The sequence below is a fragment of the Vipera ursinii genome (assembly GCF_947247035.1).
Source record: "Vipera ursinii genome assembly, chromosome: 2".
NCBI lineage: Eukaryota > Metazoa > Chordata > Lepidosauria > Squamata > Viperidae > Vipera > Vipera ursinii.
The window spans coordinates 288,623,758-288,633,031 of NC_139513.1; the positions used below are offsets into that span (position 1 = coordinate 288,623,758).

At 43.9% G+C, this 9,274-nt stretch overlaps 1 long non-coding RNA gene across 2 annotated transcripts in view; it reads right to left on the reverse strand.

The window, feature by feature from the left end:
- Nucleotides 1-4,967, reverse strand: part of LOC310635702 — a 213,437-nt gene extending 208,470 nt beyond the window's left edge. The window contains exon 1 of one of the 2 annotated variants that reach the window (XR_014491478.1): nucleotides 4,939-4,967. This is a non-coding gene — a long non-coding RNA (uncharacterized lncRNA). Of the gene's footprint in view, nucleotides 1-4,934 lie in introns of both variants that reach the window. The other variant, XR_014491479.1, reaches the window with a different exon arrangement.
- Between the last annotated feature and the right edge of the window lie 4,307 nt (nucleotides 4,968-9,274).

The following is a 9,274-nucleotide window of genomic DNA, read 5'->3' on the forward strand; positions in this document are numbered from 1 at the left end:
GACTAGTGGACTTCAACTCCCAGAATTCCATGGCTGGCTGAGGAATTTTGGGAGGTGAAGCGCACAGACCTTAAAGTCTCCAAGTTTGGAGAACTTTGCCAAAGACAGACAAAATTTCAGAGGCTACTTTACTTCCACGAAGAGTCATGCAAGATACAATTTCATTGTGCTTAAAGCCTCCAGGCCAGAGGTCTTCAACCTTTCTCAGCTGACAGATTGGAGGGAAAGGGAGGGGGAAGCATTTTATGCATGCACACTCACACACACACACACACACACACACACACACACACACACCCAAATGGGACTGTGAGCATGTGCAATGCAAATGGGGCCTTTGATCATCTTAGTTGCTCTTCTCTGGATTTTTTCCAAATGCTCAACATCTTTTTTGTGATATGGTGACCAGTCTTGGCTGCAATATTCCAGGTACGGTCTTACTAGGGTTTTATAATACTTCACATGATCTTGATTCTATGACTCTGTTTATGCAACCCAGGATTGTTTTAGCTTTTTTGACTGCTTCTGCACACTGCTGGCTCATGGCCAAGTGATTGTCCACTTGGACTCCAAGGTCCCTCTCACGGTCACTGTTTTTTAGTATGTCTAACCTAATGAAGAGAAGACTTAAGAAAGATCTAATAGTGATCTTCCAACTTGTGAAGGGTGCCTCAGGGAAGAAGATATTCATCTATTCTCTGTAGCATTTCTTGGCAGGAAAAGAAGTAACGGGGGGGGGTGAGAAAGCTCCTCAGAGGCAGATCCATCCTGGAAGGAATTCCTGACAGAAGGATTAATAGTCAGGCAGGAACAATCAAGTCCACTGGTAAAGGTTTCACTTTAGTGTTTTATTGCTCAAGGCTATACACAGGAATCTTCTCAACTAACAATATGCAGCTGAGGAAAAATAGATAAGATTCAACAGCATTCAAGGGGGGGTGGACTTCATTCTCTTGTGACAATGTACAGATTCTAAACTAATGCCCCACTTGACTCCTCCCTCTATCTCTGGTCATCTTTCTCTGACACTAATCAGTGAAACAGCTTGACTCCTGGAGTTGTGGGTGCTCCATCATTGGAGAGTTTCACAAAAGAGATTGGACAACTATTTGTTTGACACAGGAACAAGGACTCCTGCCTGGGGTGGGGAGGTAGGACTTGAAGACCTCCAAGGTGCCCTGCAGCCCCATGATTCTACAATTCAAACCAAAGTTTACACTGGACAGAGGTGGAAGCCACATTATGGGTCAGGCTGGCTTTTCTTCCCTCCAAGAATAGCTAGCGCAAAGCAAAATTAAGCAGGTTGTTTTTTGTTGTTGTTGTTTTTTTTGGCATCAGAACTTCCTTGATGGCTCTCCTCCGTTTGCCCAGATTGGCTTTGCACAAAGTAGGAAGCTGATGCCGGCTCCTTGCATCTGGTATCAATTGAAATAAAGCAAAAGATGCTCTCGTCGGAGCTGCATAATTTAAGGAAGTAAGACAGCGCGCTCGCATTTAGAATAAGCCTCGCGGTACACAAGCCGACCGTTATCCTTCAGAAACAGGTGGCAGATGGCATGAAACCCATCCACTGAAGCTCTCTCAGTGGCTCGGCTGCCGCATACAGGAGAGTAGTTCTCATAATGCCTACTTGCATATTCATAGAGTGCAGTGGGCACTCTGCATTTTCTCTTGGACCTCGTTTGGGGAGAATGCCAGAGCCGGCTACTCATAAACTTGACAGTCTCATTCACTCACGCTGTGGTGAACAATGAAAAAAAAAAAAACACCAAAGGTTTTCCTGCCCCAATTCTCCATCCTGAATCCAAACTCCTAAGGTAGTCACTCAGCTTTGGAAAATAAAAAAAGGTTGGGCCGATGTCTGTTGTGATGACTTCTATGGATTTTGGGATGGCCCAGTGGTTAGAAGGCGGTATTGCAGCCTGACTCCGCTCACTGCCAGCAGTACGATCCTGACCGGCTCCAGTTGGACTCAGCCTTTGGTCCTTCTGAAGTCGGTATAATGAGGACCCAGATTGCTGGGGGCAACATGCTGATTCTATAAACTGCTTAAAGAGGGCTGTAAGTCTAAGGAGGAATTTTCCAACAGTGAGGACAATCAATCAATGGAACGGCTTCCCTTCAGAAGTTGTGGAGGCTCCATCACTGGAGAGAAAAACCAGGGGTGATATGATAGCAGTCTTCCAATATCTCAGAGGTTGCTACAAAGAAGAGGGAGTCAAGCTATTCTCAAAAGCACCTGAAGGCAGGACAAGAAGCAATGGAGGGAAACTAACCAAGGAGAGAAGCAACCTAGAACTAAGGAGAAATTTCCTGACAGTTAGAACAATTAACCAGTGGAACAACCTGCCTCCAGAAGCTGTGAATGCTCTGTCACTGGAGGTTTTTAAGAAGAGACTGGACAGCCATTAGTCTTACATGTTATAGGGTTTCCTGCCTGAGCAGGGGGTTGGTCTAGAAGTCCTCCAAAGTCCCGTGCAATGCTGCTGCTGCTGCTACTGTTATTGTTGTTGTTATTGTTGTTGTTGTTGTTGTTGTTATTATTATTATTATTATTATTATTATTATTATTATTATTATTATTATTATTTGTTGTCCAACCTCTTCACCGAAATCCTCCAGTGTTGGAGCATTCACAGCTTCTGGAGACAGGTTGTTCCACTGTTTAATTGTTATAACTGTCAGGAAGTTTCTCCTTAGTTCTAGGTTGCTTCTCTCCTTGATGAGTTTCCATCCATTGATTCTTGTCCTGCCTTCAGGTGCTTTGGAAAATAGCTTGACTCTCTCTTCTTTGTGGCAGCCCCTGAGATAGTTGAACACTGCTATCATTCACCCCTTGTCTTTCTCTTCCTTAAACTAGACATACCCAATTCCAGCAACTGTTCCCTAAATGTTTTAGCCTCCAGTCCTCTGATCATCTTTGCTGCTCTTCTCTGGACTCTTTCTAGAGTCTCATCATATTTTTCACATTGTGGTGACCAAAGGTGATGCAGTATTCCAAGTGTGGCCTTACCAATATGTTATAAAGTGGTGTTGACACTTCACATGATCTTGATTCTATCCCTCTGTTAATGCATCTCTTTGCAAACATTTTTCCCCCGAGCCTTCTGCCCAGCTAGACAAATATTGCTGCATCCCAAGAAGAACACCAGTCCACAACGTTGACATCTGGATGACAACAGATCTGCAACCCCGTCCCTGCAGAAAGCCGCTGTGTCTGCAGAAGTGGAACCCAGCAATGCAGGCATGACTTAATTGCAACATTATGTTGCTCCTGGTAGATTAAGGAGGTTTTAAATCTGGTGCAGGGAAAAAAGTTCTGTGGCAACTTCCACTGACAGATGGAGAGTCACAGGAGCCCAGATTTTAACAGCTGAGTAAGAAGCACCTCAAACAGCTCCATTATGGTGGAATATTTTTAGCGAAAAACCCACACCATGTGATTAGAATTCGTTGGCTGCAACCTCATGCAGGCAACCTCATTTCATGCAAGGCGCGCTAGGTTTAGGGAAGTCTCTTGGCAAAAGAGTGCACCACTTCAATTTTAATGCGAAAACATCTGAAAATGGTTGGTCCAGCTGTTTTATGCCATTTGTGCTGGTAGGTGAAATGACAAAGCCTCCGTGTAGGACAAGAAGAAGAAGTAAAAAGAAAACATTTCTCCATAATTAGAAACCAGGAGCGGAGGAACTCATCTTCTTCTGGATATATTTGCTATATTCTTATTCTTTTTTTTTTAATGTATATTTTAAGATGCATAGATATATTTTCTAGGGTCTGGATCCTTCCCGGAGATGGAAGGAAAAGGTGCTGAAGCAGGAATTGGACTGGATGACAAGCTGTCAAATCCGTCTTTTCAAAACTATGTGGGGGACAGGAACAAATAGATCTGTTCTGTTTATGAACTGTGTAAATGATGCAGTTGATTTCTTCTACAGCGTTGGTTGGTTGGTTGATTATGTATTTATTTATTTTTAAAGGAAATTGTTATCAACCCAATGATAGTTTGGCAGGCACTTGGATGTTTTGCTTTTCAAGTTGTGATGAAAGACATTAAAATAATTTCCCGTATATGCATCTGATAATGCTGTCGTCTCCTCCTCCTCCTCCTCCTCCTCCTCCTCCTCCTCCTCCTCCTCCTCCTCCTCCTCCTCCTCCTCCTCCCCCTTTTGTCTCCCACATTTCTCCTTCTCTTTCTCCTCCTCTCCCCATCCTTCTCCTCTTTCTTCTCTTTCTCCTTTCCCTCCCATCTTACTCCTCCTCCTCTTCCTCTCCCTCCTCTATCTCCTTCCCCTTCCATCCTCCTCCTCTCCCCCATTCTCCTCCTCCTCCTTTTTTTTCCTTCCCCTCCCCTCCTTGTCCTCTCCCTCTCCCGCCCCCTCCCACCTCCTCCTCCTCCTCCTCCCCTAAACACATATAAAGAAGCAACTGAAAATTTGAAGGAGGCTCAGCCAATCTCAATGTATACCTGGTTGTACTTTGACAATAAAAGTTCATTCATTCACTTACATATGTGTGTAAGTGAGTATATATTGAGACAACTCTAAAGTTGTTGGAGCACATGAGGTTATATATACATACAGTATACATAGAAAAATAGTACCCTAGCACGGTTTGGAATGCATGAATTCTGCAGCTTCTTAGACCAGACATGAATTTTCCCAGATTCACATGTCAATAGGAAAGGCAGAGCCATTTTAAGAATTTGAAGATAGGTAACATTAAGATCCCCACGTGCTCTCCAGCACCTTTTGATCTTCGATTCCAAAGAGCTGTCCAGCCCTATGAGGCAGGCCTTTGTTTTATTAGACACAAGTCTTGGCTGCTACCAAGATCTGGCAAACATAATGGTTTTGTAGTACAAGAATGGGCTCTGTGTCATCACAGTGAAAAAATTCCAAATGCATTTTTGGTGAATATGTGCAAATTTTGACCCACTTTTTTTTAATCCCATTTATATCCCGCCCTTCTCCGAAGACTCAGGGTGGCTTACGATTTTTAAAGCACAAATCAATGTGCTTAGCAGTAGCCTTCATTCTATGTATATGCCTGCTTATTATTTTATTTTTATTTTATTTTAATTCCATTTATATCCCGCCCTTCTCCGAAGACTCAGGGCGGCTTACAAGCTTAGCAGTAGCCTTCATTCTATGTATATGCCTGCTTATTAGGGCTTTCGCACACACCCCAAGCGGCATTATTAGAAAGTCAGCTTAATTGCCCCCAACAATCTGGGTCCTCATTTTACCTACCTCGGAAGGATGGAAGGCTGAGTCAACCTTGAGCCTGGTGGGACTCGAACCTGCACTAATTGCAGGCAGCTGGTGTTACTGAAGGAGGCATTAGCCCACTGCTGAGTTGCCCTAGACCAGTAATGAGTATGGAGTTCCACCTTCCCTGCTGTCAACATTGGTGAAACAGAAGTGAAAAACTGAACGGCCGCTAAAGATTCATTTGTTGCTTAAAAATAACTCTTTACAATACAAGCACCATTATCTTAGTGTTCAACATTTTGTCCACCCAAGTCCTGTAATATAGTCTAAAGGAAAGAAGAAACAGGGGTGACGTGATAGCAGTGTTCCAGTATTTGAGGGGCTGCTACAAAGAAGAGGAGGGGGTCATATTATTCTCCAAAGCACCAGAGGGAGGGAGGAGAAACAATGGTTGGAAACTGGTCAAAGAGAGAAGCAACCTGGAATTAGTTTCCAACCATTGCTTCTTCTCCTGCCCTCTGGTGCTCTGGTGAACAACCTGTTCTCCTCTGCCTTGTGGCAGCCCCTCAGATACTGGAGTGCTGCTATCATGTCCCCCCTATTTCTTCTTTTCTTTAGATTAGCCAAACCCAAGTCCTGCAGCCGTTCTTCGTATGTTTTAGTCTCCAGGACTTTGATCATTTTAGTTGCTCTTCTTTGATTTTTTTCCAAACTCTCAACATCTTTTTTTGTGATATGGTGCCCAAAATTGGCTGCAGTATTTCAGTGTTGTTGTTGTTTTTTAGATTGATTGATTTGGGGAACCTAGCACTTGTACCCTGCTAAATCAATTTTTAAAAAATAAAAAAAGGTACCAAGCGATCATCCTACCCAGCGAAGCCAATGCTTTGATCCCAGGTAGTCATCCGGAGGATGGCATACATTTAACCTGACATCTTTGCACTCCAGACTGGTCCCAAACAATCAGAGAGGACGTCAGGCCTAAGAAACCAAATTTAATTAAATTAATGAATGGCCTTGAATTAATCAATTTAATGAATTAATTCAAATTAAAGATTAAATCAATGACAGCGAGTAGGAGCACATAAGAGCTGTGGATTAATCGCACAGGTAATTGATTCTGGGTAAACTAATCAGCGATCAGAGAGAGAATAGATTGGGGCTATCACTGATCAGAACTGGCTACACTGGGGATCTGATTAAAAATAACCAGAGGACGGAAGGCGGGAAAGAAAGTTATGGGAAATGGAAGCCAATGAATGATCGTTTTGCGCAATGACAACAATGAAAGAGAAGGCATTGAAACCTTTGTAAAAGCCCAAGAGTAATTTCATCCCAAATGTAAACACAGGTTAGCATGAGGTTAATAAACATTCTTGCTATACAAGCTGATCTCATAGTCATCTCTCTGTTGTCTTCTGGGGCATTTGAGTCAGTAATCATTGTGTGTCAAGGGTTCTTACCGAGGTACTACATTCCCTTGGGCTAAATTCACACATGTTTAATTTGCTTCCTGAATAACTCATTTCCTTGGATGGCACAGTTCACCGAATCATAATCCAACTGAACAGGCACAACTTGCAAAGCCACACACACACAGAGAGAGAGAGAGAGAGAGAGAGAGAGAGAGAAAAGTTAATCAAGGTTAAAAGTAACTGAGTTGGTATGCTGTGCGAATGCACGAAGGCTGTAAAGATCCTTCTTCTTCTTCTTCTTCTTCTTCTTCTTCTTCTTCTTCTTCTTCTTCTTCTTCTTCTTCTTCTTCTTCTTCTTCTTCTTCTTCTTCTTCTCCTCCTCCTCCTCCTCCTCCTTCTCCTCCCCCCTCCTCCTCTTCATCTCCCTCCTCCTCTTCCTCCTCTTTCTTCTTCTCCTTCCTCCATCTTCTCTTTCTCTTTCTCCTCCTCCTCCTTCCTCCATCTTCTTCTTCTCCTTCTCCTCCTCCTCCACCACTTTCCTCCACCTTCCTCCACATTTTCCCTCTCCATCTTCTTCCACCTTCTCTTTCTCCTCCTCCTCCTCCTCCTTCTCCTCCCCCCTCCTCCTCTTCATCTCCCTCCTCCTCTTCCTCCTCTTTCTTCTTCTCCTTCCTCCATCTTCTCTTTCTCCTTCTCCTCCTCCTCCACTACCTTCCTCCACCTTTCTCTTCTCCTTTTCCTCCACCTTCCTCCACATTTTCCTTCTCCTCCCTCTTCTTTCACCTTCTTCTTCTCTTTCTCCTCCTCCTCCTTCCTCCATCTTCTTCTTCTCCTTCTCCTCCTCCTCCACCACCTTCCTCCACCTTCCTCCACATTTTCCTTCTCCATCTTCTTCCACCTTCTTCTTCTCTTTCTCCTCCTCCACCACCTTCCTTCCACCTTCCTCCACCTTCCTCTTTTCCTCCACCCTCCTCCACATTTTCCTTCTCCTCCATCTTCTTCCACCTTCTTTTTCTCCTCCTCCTCCTCTTTCCTCCATCTTCTTCTTCTCCTTCTCCTTCTCCTCCACCACCTTCCTCCACCTTCCTACACATTTTCCATCTCCATCTTCTTCCACCTTCTTCTTCTCTTTCTCCTCCTCCTCCTTCTCCTCCCCCCTCCTCCTCTTCATCTCCCTCCTCCTCTTCCTCCTCTTTCTTCTTCTCCTTCCTCCACCTTCTTCTTCTCCTTCTCCTCCTCCTCCACCACCTTCCTTCCACCTTCCCCCACCTTCCTCTTTTCCTCCACCCTCCTCCACATTTTCCTTCTCCTCCCTCTTCTTCCACCTTCTTCTTCTCTTTCTCCTCCTCCTCCTCCTTCCTCCATCTTCTTCTTCTCCTTCTCCTCCTCCTCCACCACCTTCCTTCCACCTTCCTCCACCTTCCTCTTTTCCTCCACCTTCCTCCACATTTTCCTTCTCCTCCATCTTCTTCCACCTTCTTCTCTTTCTCCTCCTCCTCCTCCTCCTCTTCCTCCTCCTTCCACCTCCTCCTTCTCACTGCCAGGAAGTTTCTCCTTAATTCCAGGTTACTTCTCTCTTCAATTAGTTTCCATCCACAGCTTCGTGTCTTGCCTTGAATAACATTCTTGCATGGCAATCTTCCACGTTTTGTGCATGATGAAACAACAGGGGACTTTCCCCCTTTGTTAAGACTGTTTGTATACATTTCTCCTTTATTAGGACTAACTATCTATATTTAGACAGTAAATACAGCTTATCCAATGCCCAGGTCAGGTCTTTTCCTGTCAGCAAATGCAGGGGTTCCTATTTTATTCCACAGATGCTGAGCAGGCTTTCTCTTCTGTCCCAGCGCGCATCTCAGCTGCACTGAGCATTTAATAAGCTTTGTCGTCAATGCCCTTTTGAAAATGATTGAATTATGCCTGTTTTTATGGTTCCATAAAAGCCTTTTTATTAATTTGGGGGATGCTGAAGCCGTTCTTCTCATCTCTGCCCAATCCCCACTGAGCAATTAAATTATTCATGCTGCTTCCAATTGGCTTTGTTTATCGTGTCCCGAGATATACAGTATGTATACACGTAGACACACACACACACACACACACACACACACACACAAACATTCATACAGAGACAAACACACATATACATGGACATCTTACACAGGCAGACGGAAACACGCCATTCAGAGGAGAGTGTTGCGAACATGAAAGAGCCCCTAATAACCATGACAAAGGGGACAGATGGCATGGCCAGTCAGAGAGAGGGTTAGTAGGCCTATTCATTTGTAGTAAGGGGTAAGGTCTTTCCCTCTCAAGCTCTCTGTTTCTGTCTTGACATAATGTACCTTCCCACCTTGTGGTAGAAATCAGTTCTGCAGCTAGAATTACTCTGAACCACTATATTTCTATTTTTTTATTTATTTTAAAAAAAATGGAAGTTAACTCTTAAACTATGGTACAGAATGGGTGAACTTCCTACAGAAAAAAATAAAGTTCCCAAAAAAGTTCAGAATGATTGGACTGGCATATAACTTAGCAAATAGATTAGGATTTCCTTCCTTCCTTCCTTCCTTCTTCCTTCCTTCCTTCCTTCCTTCCTTCCTTCCTTTTATTCCCTCCCTCCCTCTTTCTTTCATTCTTCTA